Here is a 19,977-nt window from a genome sequence, read left to right on the forward strand (position 1 = left end):
ATCCTACCGAGTAATAAGGTCAATGTTACGAAGTCCTGCCTGAGGTAGAGGAGACTGGTGTAGGTAGAAGTGGCTGCCTTCTGTCCCGCCCTAATGTTTCCAATTTGTTGAATAAACCCAACTCACAAAGATCAGGTTATCCCAGCCTAGGACAGATGCTCAAGGGATTTACATTTTCCACATTCACTAACTTATCACAGAATTCCTAATCACAGGAGAATTCAACCACAGCTTAAATCATGAGTGTTCTCAGCAAAAAGGGTGACCACTTCCTTGTTTGCTCTGACTACAAAACCAACCTTCCTTGAAAAAAAGATGAAATCTCAATGTCTCTCTGATCCCTCAAATCTTGCCTCTGTGTCTGAGGGCTGCATATCTCTGTTATCTGGTTGCCTTGGACACATCACCTCTGAGCCTGACCTCGATGCGGGGCTACATATAACGATCACTCAAAATGAAAATCAGGCAATCTCACAGTCTGGGGAGAGTTGTGTCCATATAGCTGCCCACAACTGTCCCTGCTGAGGCCAGCCTTCACTCAGCCAATAGCATGTAGGCCAATTAGAGCAGGGAGATGTTGCTGCCACAAATAGCCATCCACCTGTGGTGAGATCATGGTCCTCTGTGTTGAGTTTGGGCTCACTAGGAAGCCTCCGATCTCTTTGGCCAGACGTCCAGCTGATTGTTTTGGATGATGTGAATTAGGTAAATATTTTCTTAAGGCTGAACATTTTTAACAGTCTGACTGAATGCTCTTCAAAGCCTGAGATGTTGGGTCAAATGCAATTTTCCTTTAAAGAAAAGAGGCTTACTTACCCTTTCTCTTTTTTCCTTTTAAAGCATTTTGGGCAATACTGAAGAGCAACTACTTTTTTTTTCTTGTTTGCTTTCTTGAGTGTAGAAGTGTGGAAGACCCATGTTAAGATGGCCTTCTGTCTTGGGAAAGCATCTCAAGTCCAATTACATGCCTTCAGATTCCCACCGATGTAATGACATGAACTCTCATGTAAAATGAATGCACAAATGGGATAAAAGCAACCTCAGTAAACACTGAGATTTCTATTACAAGAAAAAAAATATGAATGGAGTAGCCTATAGTTTCAAATCACAGAAGCATAGATTCAAAAAGACTTCAAAGACCGTCTACTCTAATCTCTCATTTTATGATTCGGGGCATTCATTCTCATTCATTTTATTATTCATTCACCCATTCATTTAAACTGGACAAGATTCATCCCAGGCCAGCATTCACCCCACTGATCCTCCAAGGGGATCTCAAGAGCATCATCACCTGGGACGTTTTAACAATGAAAATTGTTGAGACCCATCAAAGATCTACTGCATCAGAAATGGTGGATATAGCCCAGCAATCAGTGTATCTTAACAAGTCTACCAAGTTATCCTGGTGCACACAGAAGTCTGAGAATCGCTTCCCTACACTCTATAAGTGGAATGCATTAGTCAGGTCTATTTATTTTAACTGGATTAAACAAAAAAGTGGAATCTGTTCATCCATGCAACTAAAAAGTTCAGAATAATCTATGAAAAACACCACATTTTGCTTTTCTTCAGTGGCTGCAAATGTCCTTCTCCATCAACTACATATTCCCCAGTTAGGGCTGCCCATACCATAGTGCCAAGCTTCCCGTCAAGCTTGATTTCCCACTGCTCTCCAACAGGCACCTCGGCCAAAACCCTCTGCCTTGACCATAGCTTACCCATTCCCCCATTCTCATTTCCTCCACGAAGCTCCCCTGGACTGAAACACTTCCACACCCTCAGCCTATCAAAAATCCTGCCCCAGCTTTAAGAGCAAGTTCAAGCTTTACCACTTCCCTGAAAAATCCTTTGACTGCTCCAACCCTGTTTTATAAACTTTTTTGTGAATTCCTACAACTTTCAATGTCTGACACATACCATACAGCCCTTAACTACGTTTCTTAAGGCAGGGACCATTTTTGTTGTAAAGAAACCATTCATGCTCATTTAAATAAATGGACATAGTTGTAAGTTTTCAGAGGGGTTTCATGTAGCCCAATTACAGGGTAATAAGCTAAACTTCAACAGTTTTGAAAGGTCACATATATTAGACAAGAACATTTATTCCTCAAGTTTCAATACGTGTGGCCTCTCTCCCTACTTCAATCAATTCTGATTAATTATCTGATTGGTGAATTTGAGAGAAGAAACAACACGTGCTGAGTGTAGTTCCTTCCTCTTTTCTTTTTGGGGAACTTCTACAGGGACCATTCCAAGACAGGAGCTCATGGAGGGAAAAATGGAGTCAAGGCACTGGGCAGCACTGCAGTTTTTAACTCTGCCTTTGACTAGGTGGGTAAGTTTATTTTAGAGGTGAAGATAGTGAGTTACTTGTTACTGCAGGGTAAAAGTTGTTCTCCAAACAGTTTAATCAGTAATAAAAGTGACACTTTTATCTCTATCTGCCTGATTTATTTGTCCCTTAATTGGTTTTAACTCAAGAGAAAAAGAAAGGGGTATTACTATTGGTCATCCTAAAATTTAAATAATAGGCAGCTTTTCTTTCTTTCTTTCTTTCTTTCTTTCTTTCTTTCTTTCTTTCTTTCTTTCTTTCTTCCTTCCTTCCTTCCTTCCTTCCTTCCTTCCTTCCTTCCTTCTCTGGAGCTGCCTATTTATCACCCTGCTCTAAACCTATTCCAATTCCTCTTATTCCGAAAATAAACTTCTTTCTAACTTGGGTATCTGGCTCTTCATTAACTTGGGCATTTATGTGGAACTGAGTGTTACTATTGGTGGTAAAGACTGCTAATTTCCCCCCAAATGTATTTCCCTCTTCTTGTTTAGTAACAGAATAACCACATTTTAGCTGGGCACATGGAAGTTAAGAATAAAGAATACATTTTGCAAGTAGATAGAGTCATATGATTAAGTTCTGTCCAATGGGATTTAAGTGAAAGAGCTGTGCACAATTTCTGGAGGATATCTTAAAAGAGGAGGTATCCTCACTGCTCTTCCCTTCCAATTTCTTCCTTCCTGCTAGTTGAAACACAGTTCTAATGTCTGGAACTGGAGCAGCTATTTTGGACCATGAGGGAGAAGCAGTGCTATGCTAGGCCTGGTTCATACAGGTTCAGGACAGCAGATTGCTGAACTTTGTGGAATTTTGAAAACTGATTATTAAAATATTGATAGCTCGAAACTGGCCATGGTATGGTGAGAATATCTCCACCACAGAAATCAAGCAATGCTACAAATCAAGCCAGAGTCCATTTACCAGCATAGCACTGGATAGAGGTACACACTGAAGATGACAAAGCAATAAGACAGAATCCTGAGCCCTTGATAGCAATGAAATAGCTTGCCATATAAGCCCTGGACTGCCTATGTTTATGTGAGAGAAACAAAATGGGTTTCTATCTTGTTCAGGTATCATAACTTTTGCTTTCTACCCCTCAAAGCCAAATGTAATCCTAACTAAGATCCATTAGAGACATTGGGCCTAACTTAACATAACCTGATCATAGTTTATGGGTCCTTGGCACAAAGGGGAAGAGGGTGTGGGTTCCATGGTAAAACTCTGGCTACTATAACTAAACCCATCCTTTTAGGAGGGGCTGTGGGTTTACATTTGAAAAAAAAAAAAAAAAGGATTTGAGTGGAGCAGTCATCCTAAACTGTACTATAGTTGACTATAGTGTATATATAGTATAGTAATATTATACATATTATACATAGTACAGTATAGTTGACTATACTTCCATTTAATATATTAGTACACAGATATATCATTTAGTGTCTATTTCCTTTAAGCCTAGTTGTCTGGGGGCACCTGGGTGGCTTAGTCAATTAAGCGTCTGATTCTTGATTTCGGTTCAGGTCATGATCTTACGGTTCGTGGGTTCGAGCCCCACGTTAGACTCCACCCTGATGGTGCAGAGCCGGCTTGGAACTCTGTCTCTCTCTCTCTCTCTCTCTCTCTCTCTCTCTCTCTCTCTCACACACACACACACACACACACACACACACAAATAAATTTAAAAAACTTAAGCCTATTTGTCTCAATTATTTTCTACAAATATTTTAGAGCCATTATTTATATGCATTCTCCCTATAAGTGATATATTTTTCCCTATGCCCCCAGTGCAGTAGACTATGCAACACTCCGTCAGCCCAAGAGCTCTACAGTACTACCCTGAGTTAAGTGTCTTATTTATTCCAATGCGGTCTCTCTCCATTTGTTTTATGCTCTGTCAACCAGTTCTGATCAATAATGCCTGACAAAAACTGTTCAAAAGATAATGCTATACCTGCCAAAAGAAATGAGAAAGAGTATCACAGGAAACTATGAATGCCTGTTTTATTGTAGCTCTAAGCACCTGCAAGGAAACAGAAACTGAAGTTCCTTAGGCAATAAGAGATTCATAGACATGCTTTAACTTTATGAAAAGCCTCATAAACATTACTGTATCCAGGGAAGATTGATCAACAATCACATAAGTAAGTAGCTAGAGAAAGATATAATTGAGACATATCTACTCACAGGAACATTTCCAGTGGACTTTGCTATAAGGGTCTTTTATAATGCTGATTCAGTCAGAGTGCCAAAATTCAAGACCACAACTGCACCAATAAGTGTGATATGCATCTACTTAAAATGTGTATGTGTATGTTTCATTTGTGGGTGATACCATATCTCTAACTACATTATAAATTCCGGAAGGACATGGAGAGTAAAAGATAAATAAGACAAGATCCTTGACCTACTACAGAAAACAGACAAGCAAAGACAATACTATAGGATGGTGTGAAAGTGCTATGAGAGAGATAAGCAGAGTGCTCTTGCTGGTTGACCCTCCAATATCAACTCTATTCCATGTGATTAGTCTAATCCACCCATGAGAACCCTCCCTTTACTGGTCATTGGTTTAAAAATAGACATAGGATCCAATCTTGGTCACCAAGACATGGAAATAAGTGGAAAATTTTCTCACTCCTAAAAAAAGAGACAAAAAAAGAGATGCTCCCTCCCTTCCTCTGGATTTAGGGGTCAACCACCTGTGGGTTTACTGTAAGGCACTAGGCACTATTTCAACAGGTGAGAAAAAAGGTTTAGAAAGACAAAAAAGCAAGGTATCTGAGTAGAGAGATTTAAGTACCATAGGAAGAAGTAACAGTTACTCTTCTCATAGCCAGGAGGTAAGCCTTTTAAGAAACCAGCTGCTCTGTATGATAATGATTTATAGAAGTCTCATCTTATCCCTACTGTCTACCCCCCTATAGGGCAAGGACCTTGTCGGAAACAAGGCCTCAGACACAGAAACTTGTACTGCCCAATCAGCTGCTGTAAGAAAAAGTTCAAGAGCAAAAACTCCAACAAATCTTTTTCAAGGAGGTAGATTGGGTATTTGATAGGGCGAAAAACAAAATCACCAGAAAGAATTTTGGAGGAAATAAAACGATTCCAGGATCCCCTCCTCAAATTCTTCCTCCCTTAAGCCATTCACAGAAGCCTGCTTTCTTCAGTTGCATCTCAAGAACCTATTTCTTGGAGCACCTGGGTGGCTCAGTCAGTTGGGCATCTGGCTTCAGCTCAGGTCATGATCTCGTGGTTCATGACTTCAAGCCCCTCATCAGGCTCTCTTCTGTTGGCACGAAGACCACTTGCTTCAAATCCTCTGTCCCCCTGTCTCTCGGCTCCTCCACCACTCGTTCTCTCTCTCTCTCTCCCAAAATAAATAAGCTTTAAAAAACAAATTAAAAGAACCTATTTCTCACTTCAGAATTAATTCTAAGTCCTGGGGCACCTGAGTGGCTCAGTCAGTTAAGCATCAGATTCTGGATTTCAGCTCAGGTCATGGTCTCACAGTCGTGGGATCAAGTCCCTCATTGGGCTCCGTGCTAAGCATGGAGCCTGCTTAAGATTCTCTCTCCCTCTCTCTCTTCCCGTCTCCCACTCACTCTTCTCTCTCTCTCAAAATAAATAAACACTTTAAGAAAAGAAGAAAAAAAAAAGAATTCCAAATCCTGTCACTTCAGGGTCCCATTCTTCCTTTCACTGGTCATGTAAAGTTCTTACCCTCACTGTATACCAAAATCACAAGAAGAATTTTTTAAAAACTACCAAACCCAGGTTCTACTTCCAGACTGATTGAATCTAATATGAAGCCAGGGCTGAGAGCCATAATACCATTGTAAATAAACTGTTGTCAGTTGCTAAATATAAAGAATTATTGAGGAAGGCTCAGAGCTAAGAACAAAATTCTATCTCACATTCCATGTCTGGGGTCAGATGTAGGGGTCAGACTCACTCAGGAATTGGAGACAGTCAATATTTCAACAGACCCACTTCTTTGATGAAAGAGAAAGAATGGAAGAAAGACAAGGGTTACCTCAGGGGGGCGGAATGCATCTTGCAGGGTGGCAACTATCCCTCCCATTGCCCTTTTGTATTCAGGTTTGAAATCAACCTGGGCTGGCCTGGGTGGCTCAGTCCCTTTGGTGTCCAGCTTCAGCTCAGGTAATGATCTCACAGGTCATGAGTTTGAGCCCTGCATCAGGCTCTGTGCTGACAGCTCAGAGCCTGGAGCCTGCTTCAGATTCTTTGTCTCCCTGTCTGTCTGGTCCTCCCCCACCCACACTCTGTCTATCTGTCTGTCTCTCTCTCTGAAAAATAAACACTTTAAAAAAACAGAAATTTCTAAAAAAAGAAACAAAGGAAGGAAGAAAGAAAGAAAGAAATCAACCTCCTCCATGCAACAAGACTGAGACAGAAATGTTGCTTCCCACCCCTATGGCTAAGTTGAGGATTGGAGGTTGGCTCTGGTCTAAGAGCTGGCAAATCACCGGTCAGGTATAGCATTTGATCCTCAGGAGAGTGGAAAGAAGAGCAGTAGAGAGATGCTGAAGCTGACAGGAAATGCTGGAAGGCAGGCTACCTGCTACTTTTTGGAGTAGCAAGAATACAAGGCTTTCACACGGCTCTGACAGACTCTAAGGAAGGGAGCTGGGTTTAAGCCATTATGCTTTTGCACAAAGCTATAGGCCCCATGGTGTAAAGGAGAATATTGCACCTGACAGAGATCTCCACCTGGAGCTTGTCCAAGGGTAGCCCGTAGAGCCCAACGAAGAACCAGCACATGTGCCCCACGAAAGGAACGGCATTCAAACTTCTTCCACACAGAGTCAAGCAAGGACAGTTAGTGTTGGCCAGAGAAGCAACCACAGCCTCCAGAGAGAAGAGGTGAGTACAAGATACCCTTACTAGAAGTAGGCAGGTAAGAGGACTCAGTGTCAACTGCAGTTCCTACATCAGAGGGCAAGCACAGGAAAGGGAGCTGGGATGGGAAAGAACAGACCAAGACCCCCATCCCACCCTCCAGCACTTAAGATTATTGGTCTTTCTGGAGGTGGGCAAAAGAAAGAGAAGTCCTTTGAATAGAAAATCAGTTTCGCTTAAAGTTTTATTTATTTATTTTTGAGAGAGAGAGCAAGAGCAAGAGAGCAGGGAAGGGGCAGAGAGAGAGGGAGAGAATCCTGAGTAGGTTCCACGCTGTTAGCGTAGAGCCCCATGTGGGAACTCTATCTTGTGACCGTGAGATCTTGACCTGAGCTGAAACCAAGAGTTGGATACTCAACTGACTGAGCCACCCAGGTGCCCAAAAACTCACTTTGAAACTAAAATGAACACTCCTGGATCTTGAGATTTCAAGGACACCGGTTTTATAAACTGGAAGTGACACAAGTTACGAAATTGGGCTGAGACACCATTAAGGGAGCTCACTATCTAACAGGCAAAGGATTTTGACAGAAGAGTTAGTAGCAATTATGGGAGAAGAACCCTAATGCAAGGAAAGGCTCTCCTCACAAACTGGTGACATGTGTCAATGTTTATAGTCCTTAAATATGAGTTGAAGTGTGGCCTATCTTAAGTAACACACTTATGTTTCCAAGAGGTTCTTATGGAGACAATGGTGGAGAGAAGGGTGGTGGAATGAGGTGGCTGCAGTGTTTGAGGGTGACATTAACTCTTCATCAAGAGCCAGACATGCCTCAAGATAATAGGTAAATAAATAGTTCAAAAGAGGAGCCTCCTATTAACCAACCAACCAGATGGTGCTCCCCACGTGAAATTCTTCTGTCACAAAGGTTGTTGGCTGTGTGTGTGAGTTTGATGGTCATCCTCATAATGATGTGAGTGAAGTGAAAAACATTTAAAAAATAGCTAAATAAAAAATTAACGTGGATAGACAGAGAGACTCTGATGATAGTTCTGAGTCAAACTCTTGCCATTTTCCCCTCCTTTCCTGTAATGAAATAAGACTCCAGGGGAAGTTCCAGGATGTAGCAAACCCAGGGTCAGTGCCTTACAGCGCCACCCTGATAACTACAGATTGTTAACTCCAGACCGAGAACTACAAAGTTGCCTCATTTCGCTTACCAATTGTGTTGAATACAACTAAAATATTACAACAAATAATTCCTATCTCAAGACTAGAACCAAATTAATTTTGCACATTTGTAGTTTGCTACACCACAACCACCTATCCCAGAGGCCTCTGTTCCCAGGTCAGCAGACAAGGAGGGACTCCAAGAGGAGCCATTTCCATAGCCAGAGGTAACTGTGATGTGAGGTGTTTTTGAAGGCCCTTTCCCATCCCTCTGGGCCCAAACTTTCTTTCCTGTGGGTCTGCAAAGTAGTGCCTGAAATTCTCAGCATTCCTGTCATTCCCTAAAGGCTCAGGCAGCTCTCTAAGCATTCTTGCCCACAAGCACCTGAGGAATGGGCCCCCGAGTTCTTGCGTGGGAAGCCAGCAGGAAGTTAAGAGCATAGCACAGCAAGAGTATTTGGGAGAATGACAGCAAGGCCTAAAGGAAACACAGAAAAGAGTGGAGGGTGCAAGATAAGGAGCTTGGTCTACGTGAGCAGCTGCAGCGGATGGTTGCATCACCCAAGCATGGCTAGTGACCTACCTTGAAATGGAATGTGGGCCAGGGGAAGCTGGCACCATGCTTTGGAACCTGGAAAGCGACCCAGGGCTGTAGTACAAATCCTTAATAAAGAGTTTTAGCTAGTATCCCTTGCGGGAACCCTGGGAAAAAATGTTCTCACTGAGGCCCTAAGTGGATCTCAGAAGCCCTGTTCAGAAAAGCCCAGTCACTGAAAACTGAGACGTGCTGCAATGGCAAGAACCCTCTCCCTTTCTCTTCCTCTTGCCCTCCCTCTCCTCCTCCTTCTCCCCACCACCCCCCCCTTCTCCTCCTCCTCATCGTCCTCCTCCTCCTCCCTTTCTCTTTCCCACACACAGTCTGGGAGTTTACTTGGGTAAATTTTTTGGAGAACTGGGTTGCTACATCTGCAATGTATTCATTTAAACCTCAGACAGGCCACTAGAGGGCAGTGTCATCATTAATCACGAAAACTCTCCTGGCTTCCTCCCGCTTCAGTATTTCAGGCAGGCCCATCTGCACATCCTGTGACAGGATGTTTCGGAACTTTTCCTTCAGTTCCCACTGTAAATAAACAACCCCGGGGTGGATACATCCAGATGCACATCACAGCACAGCATGAATTGCCCAGGCCAAAGTTTCTGGTATATCTGTAACAGTCTTGCCGAATTTTGCGGCACACTTCAAATCCAGAGCTTAACCTTGCTTTTTGTCCTTCTAAATCTCTTCCTGAATTTTGGAATTTCTCTCGTATGCTAGCCTCAAGAGCAAAAGGAAATTTCTTTTCAAGGAAACGAAGAGTTAAATAATCCGGCACAACCTGTTTATACAAGATTCTGTTTTGTTTCCATATTCCAGTTGCAAGTGTCTGGCTAGCTCAAAAGCAGGGTTGCCCAACTGGTCCAAAGCTATTAGGAGGTTAGTCATGTGTGCAAACACAGGGACCAAGAGCCACATGTTTCTCTCTACTAGAGGCACCGAGAGCATAAACTGGGCCCACTAAATTCAGTCCTAGTTAGGTATGCCAAAGAAAGCAAAGTTGCTAGAAGTTTGGGGCCCTTTTTTTGGCATTATTCCCTTCCTGTGAGTTCAATTAGTGCTCCTAGGTATAGACCTTGCATCCTTTGCATGAGGACAACCTAGTATCTGACTTTTCTGAAACTAGTATTTTAAGAACCCATATAAGCAAACCTACTGACTGAAGACCTGGGTGTGATTATAAATCATCAGGTAAAGGATAGAACATGGGCATTGACATTGCTGCCCCAACACTGGTGCTATACTTTTCCAAACAACTGATATCTGCTGACATCAAGCTCGTCCTCAGTTTATCAGCAGAGGCAGATAAGGTGAGGGAAACATTTACAGCCAGAGCGATTTCTGGAATTTTCCTACAGTGCTGAAATACCATCCAGAGTTCAAGTGGGCCACATTTGGACAAAGATTGCTATGTTATTTTTTCTATCTTTTGTATTTTCCCTGCTATATAATAACATTAACACTCTTTACACAAGGTCAGTACTATTTACCTAAGACTTTCCCAAAGGTTTCTTTTCTTTCCTATCCTCTCTTCTCAAAAGGAGCCTGAGTACATGCTGTATTTTTGAGGGGAAAAATAAAATAGAGGAAAAGCATATAGAAATTAGTCAGGTGGGGACTGTAACTCAGCAAATCCACATTTACTGAGGAGAAGACGGAGCTGAAAATTAGTTTCAAGGTTTAAAGATTATGTTTCAACAGAGGCTTCCAGATTTGGGCGAACATCGTGTTTCACAGCAGGTGAGGAGAGAAAAAAGTACAGAAAAACAAACAAAGATAGAAGAAAATGCTATGAAAGACCACTCCTGAGTAAAACATGAGCAGGTGGAATGTTGACAGAGGGCGGGGGTGGACTCAAGAGTCTCGAAGATGGCACCGTGGCCTTCACCTACTCACAACCCCAAGAACATTACCAAGAAGGCATCACACAGCCTTTTCTTTCACAGTCACCTTCTTTACAGGACTGTGCCCCAGGAAATCAGGGAACAAGCGCCTCTTTACTTCCAGCTTCCCTTTACAAATCCAAGATTTTGGCATGCTGGGACAAATAAAAACAGATAGGTAGGAAAGGATAAACAGTGGATGAGATCCCAGCTGTAACCGCCTAAATAGAATTGCTTTAAAGCACAACAACTTGGCTTTAGTCTGTATTTTTCTGAATGTATAATCAATGTGGCCCCTCTTTTTCCAGGAAAGGAACTTTGTTTTGCTTTTTTTTCTTCTACACTTTCACCCAGAATGAATAGCTTCCTCATTAGGCAGTGTTCACATGCCCTCAGAAAACGTGTTTGGAAGAGAGACTCCCTGGAATCACAGATTAAAATGCCAGCAGAGTTGAGTATGTTCTTCTCTACTCTGAGCTGGTTAAATGAGAACTCATGTCATTCTCCATGCAGGGAACTTCTCAGGTAAGACTATTAAAGCCATGGAACCATCCACTTAGTGTGGTTATTAAAAATCCTATGGCACTCTGGTAAATAGTGTGTGAATTGGCAGCCAGAATATCTTTTCCCATTCCAGCCTCTATATTTCCTGGATTTATAGAATCAAATCAAATAGGAAAGATTTAGGCCTTCGCACCCATTTTGAAGATACTAATTGAGCACCTACACAATGTGTTCGTACTGGAGTACAATAATGAACAAGATCTAGCAGTCTTTGCTTTCACAGTAGAGTCTAGAGAATGGGAATATAAAATGGTACACCTGCTGTGGAAAAGAGTTACCACGTGACCCTCCATTCCTAGGTATATCCAAGACAATTAAAAACATATGATCACACAAAAACTTGTACATAAATGTTCACAGCAGCATTATTCAATAGCCCCAAAGGGGAAACAACCAAAATGTCCATAAACTGATAAAAGCATAAACAAAAGGTGGCATATACATACAATGGAATATTATTCAGCCATAAAAAGGAATGGAGTACTGGCACATGCTGTAACATGTGTTATAGCTTACCTTATGCTAAGTGAAAGAAACCAGACACAAAAAGACAAATACTGTATGATTCCAATTATGTGATATGCCTACAACAGGCAAATACACAGGGATAGAAATTAGTAGTTGTCAGTGGGTGGGGAAAGGGAAGATTGGGGAGTGGCTATCAATGGGTATGTGGTTTCTTTTGTGGCTGATGAAAACGTTCTGAATTTATACAGTGGGGATGGCTGCATGACCCTGTGAATATAAAAACCACTGAATTGTATACTCTAAAAAGGTGAATTGTGGGGTGTCTCGGTGGCTCAGTTGGTTAAGCTTCCGACTCTTGATTTTGGCTCGGGTCATGATCGAACGGTGTGTGAGTTTGAGCCCCACATCCGGCTCTGCGCTGACAGAGTGGAGCCTGCTTGGGATTCTCTGTTTCCCAGTCTCTCTGTTCTTCCCCCGCTTGTGCGCTCTCTCAAAAAATTAAATAAACTTTAAAATAAAAAAATAAAAGGGTGAATTTTATGGCATGTGAATTATATCTCAATAAAATGAGGTTAATTATAATGTCATGTGACGAGTGCCTCATTAGAACAGAGTGCTGTTTGACATATTTAGAGTAGAGCTGGAGAAGGAGTTCAGAAAGGCTTTCTGAGAGAAGTGGCTCTCAAGCAGAGACCAAAAAAGACAAGTAGGAGTAAGAGGGACAAAGGAGCAGGAATGATCAATACCAAACAGTGGAACATGCCCAGGGCTGGGCATGCGGTTCCGCTGGGCTGAAGGAGGGCTGGCAGTGGGGAGGGGAGAGGCCAGGTATATAGGGGCTAAGAAGCCCTGCTAAAGAATTTGGACTTTATCCTAATTATAAGAGAAAACCTTGGAAGAGTTAAAGCTCAGGAGCAATGAGATCTGGTCTGCTCTTCAGAAAGGTGGTTGGTTCCAAGTGCCTCGTGAAGTACAGACTGCAGGGGAAGCAAGGCTAGTGGCTGGGAGATTAGTTAGTTAGGAGGTTACTGCACTAATACAAATCAGAACTGACCAGACAGGGAAAACTGGAAAGGTACTGGGCAAGTTTTTCCAAGCTCGCTGTAATGCCCTGCCAATCCTTCCCACCATCGGAAAGCAAGAAGACGGTTTTGTAAGGAGGTAGTGCTGAGACTGAGCAGGCCCTATACCTGCTTTTGCTCCAAACTTTATATTCAACCCCTTTTAGACTTGGTTTCCCTTTTCAGACCACCATGACCATAAAGATCCTTACCATTTGCAATGGAAAGCTGGTCTGCTCATAGAGTATGAAAATGAGTCAGAAACACTTGGGTTCAAATGCCCGCTCTGCCATTTTCAAGCTATGTGACTTTTGGTAAGCCATTTAATTTCTGATCTCAATTTTCTTCAAATGTGAAATGAGATCATATATATCTCACAGTTTTTACTGAGGGCTACTTGTGACTACATATGTAGAAAAAAAGTCTTGGAGCAGGCCTGTCCTGTAGTGGATGCTCAATGAATGAGATTCGGTACCATTCAAGCCCTCTCAGATGGTAACTCTGTAGTTGAAGTCACAGTCCTACTTTGATGCAGTCGTGACATTGAAGGCTAAAAAGTATGCCTTGGGCCTGGTGCTGTGAATATTTTAGCAGGCTAGGAAAGACTGTCCCACTATTGGCCTAGAAACAGGTGTTTGCCAAGATGACAAACATAAGTCATTTGCATCCATGGCTCCTTAAATACCATTTCAAAATCAAGTATATTTAAATTAATTCCTAAAAAGAAAGATCTGAGGGCTCCTCAGACAAGTCATCAAATAAGGGCTTGTTTACGCTCAAACAGAAAGGCCGAAGTTCCAGGTAAAGGCTCTCCTTTCTGGCGCTCAACATAACTCCAGGGCAGCAGACCATATAAATAGTTTGAGGCACTGGACAAATGGAATGCTGTCTGGAATGATAATGTGGAAAGAGAAAAACAGTTCATGTAAACACAGCAGGCGATTTAATTTAAAGAAACACATTTAACAAGCCACCTAGAGCTTTCTAGGCACAAGTGTCTGGTTAGGTTTTTATGCAGAAAGGAACACATTTAAAGAACAGGCAAGAGTAGAAAGTATCACAAAATGTCTTAAAACCTTACTTAAGGAGCTTATTGTTATCAGCACTAAAACCAAGGTCTTTATTCTCCTCCTTTACCAGGGTGCAGGCTCGAGGGATAAAATGTAATTTTAATACTGATGTAAACTAGTAAACAATCCCCTTAACTTTTGGAAAGTTTCTCTCTCTCTCTCTCTCTCTCTCTCTCTCTCTCTCTCTCTCTCTCACACACACACACACACACACACACACACACACACACACACACAATCTTCCATATATTTCAAATGTTTCTCTCTCATCCTCTTCCTGTACTATGAAAATTTATCTCCAAAGAAACAACAATCTCCCAAAGTATGTCTCTTTCTCCGTTGACCACTGTAATGGGTTTCAGAAAGCACAAGGTGGCAGAAACACATTAGAAATGCAACTGGAATAAGTGTGGGTGTCATGGAAACTGCAGCAACCATCAAGGTATTTTTTAGGAAGATAAAAGAGAGATTTCCATTATAAGAACAAATATGCTCAATAAAGTTTGGGAAATATGACTGTAAAAAGAAGAAAGGGAATTCTATCACCCAGAGGTACGGACAGATGTTTAATTCTTCTTCCTATTGTCTCCATAGTTGTGATTATACTAGATACGCAATTTTATGTCTTCCTTTTTAAACTTTACCAAGGTAAGCACTTTCAAACCTTATTTATTCATATATCTCCCTGTTTCAAAAAAAGAGTTAAGGCATCTTCATGTGTCCATATTTTTATAAACCATTTAAAAAGATAACTTATTAGAGGGGCACCTGAGTGGTTCAGTTGGTTAAGTGTCCAACTTCGGCTCAGGTCATGATCTCGTGTTCATGAGTTTGAGCCCCACATCGGGCTCTCTGCTGTCAGTGCAGAACCCACTTTGGATCCTGTGTCTCCCTCTCTCTCTCTGCCCCTCTCCCACTCATATGTTCTCTCTCTCAAAAATAAATTAAAAATAAAAAAATAAAAAGATAATTTATTAGATGGTGGCTTGTCTAATCTAGCAATTTTCCTATTAGCAACAATACTTTAAGTGAAATATTATCAATAATGTCTCAGCCAGTTAATTTACATTTTTAAGATGCTATTTCCAAAAACAAAGCCAGTTATCTGAGAGAATCAGAACTGAACAAATATAATGGTAACCATTTCTTTTTTTCTAAAACAGAAAGTGAAATGATGGTATCCTCTCTGTCCAAACAGCATTTATTTGAAGACCTTTGTAACTCCAGTAAGCAAGCACAGAATATATTGTCTCCTGAACTGGCCTGTATGTAATTGGATCTTTTCTTATTTTTCAAACCTGTATCTACAGTATATAACACGTATTATATGTGTGTGGATAATTGTATATTTATGTATTTTATATTTATAAAATATTGTGTAACAAAGTGTTTTCTTAAATACTTAAGTTATTGCTGAAGTAGCCAAAACTCATTTATGTTTTTAATGTTTTTCATTTTTGAGAGAGAGAGAGAGAGAGAGACAGAGCATGAGCAGGGGAGGGGCAGAGAGAGAGGGAGACACAGAATCCAAAGCAGGCTCCAGGCTCTGAGCTGTCAGCACAGACCTCGATGCAGGGATCAAACCCATGAAGCCGTGAGATCATGACCTGAGCCAAAGTTGGACATCCAACTGACTGAGCCACCCAGGCGCCCCAAGTCATCTATACCTTTAGAAGATTGACACTAATTAGATTTGCTCCTGGAAAATTAACCAAAGCCAAAATTGATTGCTGCTTTAGAATCATTCATCTGAATTCTGAAAATAACTATATATAATCCTTTGGTCTAGTCACCCACTATTACTCCCCCCCTATTCAGTCAAGTGAAGCCTTCACCAACATCAAACAACTAAGTAGGAGGTGAGATACTTAGAACTCTGTAGCAACTGGGAAAATTCCTTATGTTTCAGTACCTTAATTCATGCCTTTAATACACAGGTCAAACTGAGAAATTAGAAATAATGTGGTGACTCCCCCCTTCCCCCCCCACTTAAAAAAATTTTTTTTTAAGTTTATTTGTTATTTATTTTGAGAGAGAGATAGAGAGCAAGCAGGGGAGGGGCAGAGAAAGAGGGAGACAGAGAATCCCAAGCAGGCTCTGCACTGTCAGCACAGAATCCGATGCAGGGTTCAATCTCACAAACCGTGAGATTATGACCTGAGCCAAAACCAAGAGTTGGACGCTTAACTGACTGAGCCACCCAGGAGCCCCGACTATTTCCTCTTTTTAAATGAAAACATAATTTGCTCTGTTAAATGAGCAAATTGTTGCCTTCCAAGGGAGGGAAAATTCAGTTGTCAGGAACAAATGTTATTACATTCAAGAAACTCCTGAACGATGAGTCCTGGTTTTCTAGTTTGTAAGAACTTCCAAGAAAATCACATGCAATTCTCTGAAAAGATCAATCCCATTCATGACTCGTCCAGCGCCAGTCAGAACTCCAAACTAAAGTTCTCACTCGATGACTTCACTTGCTCCTTCCCAGCCTCCTCCTTTCCCAAGTAGCTTTGAAGAAGTTTCTCATTTTATTCAAAGACTCTCAGTCCATTCACAGAAGGGTTTTCTTTACCTCTGAGCACCAAGGTTAAGTCTTCAGGATCCAATAAATTGCAAGTTGTTAACAGTTGAAAGGGGAAAATGTCAGCTTAAAGAAATTAATTATTAGTGCAGGAACTTACTGCACTTTCTCAACATTTCTTCTCGTTAGGCCTCTATAAGGGACTCAAGAGTCTAGACGATCTGAATATAACCTCAGTGTCAGAAACTTTTTCTGTCTCCCTGATTGGTTAGGTTTCCCAACGATTGGGGTTATCCATTTCCAGAGCCCTGGTGAAGATTAAAAAGCAAGAGTAACAAGCTTGTCTATGGAGTATCCACATTTTAAAAGCCTAGAGATTCTGGTTTGGGAAAGCTAAAAAAGTAAACACCAACTATGATGACTGGAGAAGTTAATCTTTCCTTTGCTCAATCTTATACCCATACTTCTAATAAAAATAATTTAGGCTTTTGCCCTTGGAACTGTTTCTTACAGAAACTGCTTACCATGATACAAGAATAACTTCCCCTATTTTTTGTTTATTTGTTTTTCCTCTATTTCTATTCTTTCCCACATAGATTAAACCAAAATAAGATTAGCCAGAACTAATTTGATTCCAATCCAAGCCACACACCCTATGTATTCCATTCCAAATCAAGTTTAATTTACTGACTTCCTTGGGTCCCAACTGAATGACCTACTGGAATTCATGAAAGAGGTCACAGAATATTATTGCAGGCCAAAAAAAGAATGTGAAAAACACAAACATGCCTGGAAACAGATTGGCCCAAAGACATGACTTGGTTAAGATGTTTTTTTGTGGAATTCAAATGATAAAAGATCAAGTCTTCCAACAGGAAAAGCAGCTAACATAGATTCATTTGCATTTATACATCATTCATTCATTCAGCAAATATTTATTGAGTACCTATTATACAATCAGCCCACACATCCTCATGGCCCTTACAATAGTAGAGAAGACTTCAAGAAAACATCTGCTTTTTCTGGTGTCCAGTTTTCTTTTTCTTTCTTTCTTTCTTTCTTTCTTTCTTTCTTTCTTTCTTTCTTTCTTTCTTTCTTTCTTTCTTTCTTTCTTAACGTTTATTTATTTTTGAGAGACAGAAAGAGTGCGAGTCAGGGAGGGGCAGAGAGAAAGGGAGACACAGAATCCTAAGCAGGCTCCAGGCTTTGAGCTGTCCGCACAGAGCCCATCACGGGGCTTGAACTCATGGACCATGAGATCATGACCTGAGCCAAAGTCAGATGCTTAACTAACTGAGCCACCCAGGTGCCCTTGGTGACAATTTCTGCCCTGAACTGTATGTGTGAAATCTGTGGACATAAGCTTTACCTTTTTTATTTTTAGAAAAAATTTTTATAGTTTTTTTATTTTGAGAGACAGAAAGAGAGCGCATGCAAGCGGGCAAGGGACAGAGAGAGAGGGAGAGAGAGAATCCCAAGCAGGCTTGGTGCTATCAGCACAGAGCCGAGCATGGGGCTCAGTCTCATGAACTGTGACATCATGACCTGAACCGACCTCAAGAGTCAGATGCTTAACTGATGGAGACACCCAGGCACCCCATAAGCTTTCCTTTTAATCTTTTATCTTTTGATAATTTAGAAGCTGAGTTAAAAACCTCCCTTTTGATTGTGGCAGCCAATAGCTTTTGGATTCTTTTAATCCAAAGGATTTTAGACTTTTTTTTTAAACCTTTTGAAGTCAAGATTGACCTCTAAAGGATAAAGCCAATTTCGTTTGATAACAATATAAGAGCTAATAACATAGTAACTTTAGGTGGTTTTATACTAGTGATAAATCACTAATACTGTTATAGCTCATGTTACAAACTTCTATATTTAACTGAGAATTCCTTTTTTTCTTTTAATTTTTTTAATGTTTATTTATTTTTGAGAGCATGAAAGAGAGACAGAGCATGAGCAGGGGAGAGGCAGAGAGACAGGGAGACACATGTCCGAAGCAGGCTCCAGGCTCTGAGCTGTCAGCACAGAGCCCAATGCGGGGCTTGAACTCACAGACTGTGAGATCATGACCTGAGCTGAAGTTAGGCACTTAACCGACTGAACCACCCAGGCGTCCCAGAGAATTCCTCTTTATGATTTAGAAGATTCCTTCTTAGTTTTAAATATTTGTTTTGCTTTAACAACATAGCATCTGCCCCCTTTGGCTTAAAAACAAAAATTAAATAGGTGATAACGCAGGCTATAGACAGATTAGACTTCCATAAATAGAACAAAAATGTTCACTTCTTGGTTGAAGCATAATATTTTGGCAAACAGGAAATCAGAAAAACTATTTTAGTTCTCATTTCAGCATTATTTAGCTAATTAACTTTGGGCAGGTCTCTCAAGTTATATGCCACAATTTTGTACACTATTAAATGGGTATAAAAATTGTCCTTTAAGTTTTATAAGCAGTACAAAATCATTCAAAAATGTTTATATGGTAGCTGGTGCTACTGGTAGGTGAATTCTGAAAAGGTACAGGGAAAAAAAAGTCCATTTCCAGTTTCATTTCTTGTAATGTCTTAAAAGACAAGGTACATTTTTGAGGTTTCTTGTTTAATATCTAGAATACTGTGTTCACATTCAGTGAATTCTTTAAATTCCTTTTCCTGACATCCATTTGGACCGTGAATCCAAAATCATGCAGGCATTTTCCCTATTACATGAAAAGACTGATTGGTTTGCACAAGTTACACAGTAAGTTAGTAGCAGGAGCAAAGGTCAGAATCTCTGATCAATATCCTAAGCATGCCAGGACCATTAGGCTACACCTCTGCTAACAGGAAGACTGTGACACCCTGTCTAATATCAACAGAATTCTCTAAGCTGAGCCTTATTTTGGCCATTGGTTCCTTTCAGTTCACATACGAAATCTTTTTACCAGATCTGCTTCTTTCTTTTTCTCTATTCATGCCTAACAAGCAAAGAAACAGATAAAAGGAAACCTGTAAGTGCAGAGGTAAAGAATGTGAATAATCCACAAGCCAGAAAAACCTGACTAAATGAAATTAACTAAATGGATTTCTTTTCTACAGTTTAGAACTCGAATTTTCTTAAATCATATGATGAGTCTCAGGATATACAGCAAGGTACAATGTGAGTGCAATTAAATTTCATTTTCGTGAAAATTTTTTCATAGGGTCATAAAATGGAAATGAGAAAGTACACAAGGTGGTTTTAGTAAGAGAAAGAAAAACACCTGTCAAAAAACAGTAAAAAATCATGAAAATCATTCAGAAAAGGCAGTATAGTCATCCAAAGTAATTTATAAATTGAATGGGGGAGATCTATTGAAAATATAGACACAGTCCTTATAGATTAGAAGAAAGGAATGGACTATATAGACAAAGCATATGTGGAAATAATAATACCAATAGTTACGCATTTACCATGTGACACACATTGAT

This window comes from Prionailurus bengalensis, chromosome B4, assembly GCF_016509475.1.
Source record: "Prionailurus bengalensis isolate Pbe53 chromosome B4, Fcat_Pben_1.1_paternal_pri, whole genome shotgun sequence".
Classification (NCBI taxonomy): domain Eukaryota; kingdom Metazoa; phylum Chordata; class Mammalia; order Carnivora; family Felidae; genus Prionailurus; species Prionailurus bengalensis.